At 29.0% G+C, this 3,067-nt stretch overlaps 1 long non-coding RNA gene across 1 annotated transcript; it reads left to right on the forward strand.

The window, feature by feature from the left end:
- Positions 1–1,517: 1,517 nt before the first annotated feature.
- Positions 1,518–2,714, forward strand: LOC114186799. Its single transcript, XR_003605154.1, has 3 exons — positions 1,518–1,895; positions 2,097–2,182; positions 2,274–2,714. It is a non-coding gene; the product is annotated as an uncharacterized LOC114186799 (long non-coding RNA).
- The last annotated feature ends 353 nt before the right edge of the window (positions 2,715–3,067 follow it).

Below are 3,067 nucleotides of genomic sequence, written 5' to 3' on the forward strand. Positions count from 1 at the left end.
CCACTTCTATTCAAATTTTTTTTTTCTACAACAGGAAAAAAGGGATACATGTCAATCTCTCAAAATTTTGAAGATTAAAAATTAAATCAAAAACCAAACACTCTCTCACTATTTTTTTTTACCCTACGTGTCCCACACGCAATTCCTTTTTTCTCGGCCTCTTTCAAACCTCTCCAACTTCTTCTCTCTCTTTCTCACTCACTCACATTCAAGCCTCTTCAGCTTCTTCTCTCTCTTTCTCACTCAGACACATTCAAACTTCTTCAGTTTATTCTCTCTCTTTCTAACTCACACATTCAAACCACTTAAGCTTCTTCTCTCTCTCTTTCTCAATCGCACACAAGACCATGGTTTCCAGATAATCTTCAGCTTCTTCTCACTCACAAATAACACCATGGCGAACATAACCTATTCAGCTTCATTTTTCTCTTTCCCACTCAAACATTCAGATATCTTTCTATTTTTGCTATTTGATTTCAGTTTATTTTCAGATGAATGAAATGAGTAGAAGATGAGTCACGGCCAAGATTTGATATTTTTGGTTGCAAAATGAAAGTTGTACGTGAAGTTCATTTTTTTACCCAACTTTCGATTTTTTTCAGTTTTCTAAAGCAAAAAGTTCATCTTCTTCTTATATTTTCTTTTATCTAAGTGATTTTTGTGTTGATGCTAACTTTTTTTTGTTTAAATGCTTCAGATGAAGAGTTTGAAGACATGCAAGAGTCTGAAAAGAGCAAAAGACTTGAACTTTTATCTTTTTGGTTGCAGAAACATGTAAGTTGTATTTAAAGTTCATTTTTTTACCCAGCTTTCGATTTTTTGCAGTTTTCTCAAGCAAAGAGTTCATCTTCTTCTTATATTTTCTTTTATGTAAGTGATTTTTGTGTTTATGCTAACTTTTTTTTGTTTAAATGTGAGGTTAATGTTTTCAGATCTACTTTTCTTTGTTGACCAAATGTGTTGGATCGAAGTTTTTGTCTCAGAGCTACTGTTGTATGGATTTGTTCTTCTCAGATCTACTTTGGTTTTGGTTGATTTTTTCCTCTAATATTCTTGAGCACCTTCATGGTGCTTAAAAAAAGGTAACCACTTCTTATTTTTATTGTTCTTCTACAATCTTCTCAGATATTTTTCTTTCTATTATTTTTTGTTTGATGCATATTTTTCTCTGATATCTACATATTTCTTTTAAATCTACTTTTCTTTTGGTACGAGATTTGTTGGATTTAGGTTTTTCTCTCAAATCTATTTTCTCTGTTGAATGATTTCTTTGCTCTCAGATTTGCTTTTCAATGTATATTGTTCGATTTATTTTTTCTTCTCAGATCTACCTTTCTTTTGGTTGATGTTTTGCTCTGAGAGCCTTGAGCAACTTGACGAATACAAAAAAGGTAACAAGAATTCTATTTTTTTTCGTTCTTCTACCATCTTCTCAGATCTACTTTGTTTTCTATTTTTTTTCATGGTAATTTTTCTCTAAGATCTACTTATTTTTGTTTAGTGTATTTTTTCAGATCTACTATTGGATGAATTTGTTCTTCTCAGATATACTTTTTCTGGATTGATGTTTTCCTCTAGGATTCTTGAGGATCTTCACCCTACTAAAAAAAGGGTAACAACTTCTGATTTTTGTCGTTCTTCTACCATCTTCTCAAATCTAATTTTTTTTCTATTATTTTTCTTTTTTATGGATATTTTTCTCTAAGATCTACTTATTTTTGTTCTATTTTTTTGTTGGATAAATGTTTTTGTTTTCATATCTACTTTACTTTGTTGCATTTATCTGTTTGATTGGTGTTTTTTTCTCAGATTTACTTTGTTGTTCGTATTTTCGTTCTTCTACATATTAAAGGTTGAATATTTTAACCTTTCACTCTTTGATGACGACAATAAAGGTAAGTAAGTTTCGTACTTTTGGCTGATATTCTCTTCTTCTCTAAGATCTGATTGTTTGTTTTTCTAAGCTTTTATTCTTTAGTTTTGATTTAAATTTTAATTCCTCAACATATTTTTAAATCTGGTAGATCGTTCATCTGTTTAAGACAACAAAGGTACAATTTTTTTGTCTTCTCTCTGATGTTTTCTACTTCTACCAGATTTAAGTACTTCTGCATGTCTTTTTTGTTGTGATGAATGAAGTTTTTATTCGAGATAGATGACATATTTGAAGAAGACAACAAAGGTACAACCTTTTTTTTTCTCTTGGATCTTTTCTGCTTCTACCATTTTTATGTATTTTTTCTCTAATGAATGGATGTTTTCTTCTTTTGTAGAATTTGTTTTTTGCGTCTAGAAGATTATAATAATGAAGGTTTTCTTTCAGATGAATGAATTGCTCAAAGAAAACAACAAAGGTACAATTTTTTCGTCTTCCATACAAAGGTACAAGCTTTTTATCTCCCAAATTTTTTCGAATCTTTTCTTCTTCCACTAAATATAATTTCTTTTTTTTGGAGATGGATGATTTATTTGAAGAATGCAGGTTGGTTTTTTTTACAATAAAAAAGACTTAGTGAGGTATTTTCGCAACAATGGACTTTCAACTATTGTGTGTCATGGACCACTAGGCGAAGTCCAGTGCAATTTGGTGATAACAGCAACGTCTGTGAAGATAGGTCGTGGCTAGAAAAAGTTTTATGCCTTTCACTCACTAAAGGAGAAGGGTTATGTTATTTTCGAAGTTTAGAGTGAAAAACAAACATGTATGTAAAAGTTCTTTATAATCTACCATTGTTTTAATATATGTAGTTTATTATCTTCTCAAAAATATCAAGTAATCTGTCAAAATTTTTGTTCTTTTATATACTTTCGGAAGAGACATTAATTAAATTGTTAAGAACTTTAATGAAAGTAATGGACAAAAAAAATAAATAATAAGAACTTTTTAAAATATTGTTCAAATTTTAAAGATAACATGTTAATATGATTTTTTGTATCATAATATATTCTTTAATAATATGAAATAAAAGTCAATGTATGAAATTAATGGATAAAATTAATTATTACTAATTAAATAGAATTAAATTAAAAAATATTAAGAAATTAAATATTTTACTGTCATTAATGC

This window comes from Vigna unguiculata, chromosome 6, assembly GCF_004118075.2.
Source record: "Vigna unguiculata cultivar IT97K-499-35 chromosome 6, ASM411807v1, whole genome shotgun sequence".
In the NCBI taxonomy this organism is placed as follows: domain Eukaryota; kingdom Viridiplantae; phylum Streptophyta; class Magnoliopsida; order Fabales; family Fabaceae; genus Vigna; species Vigna unguiculata.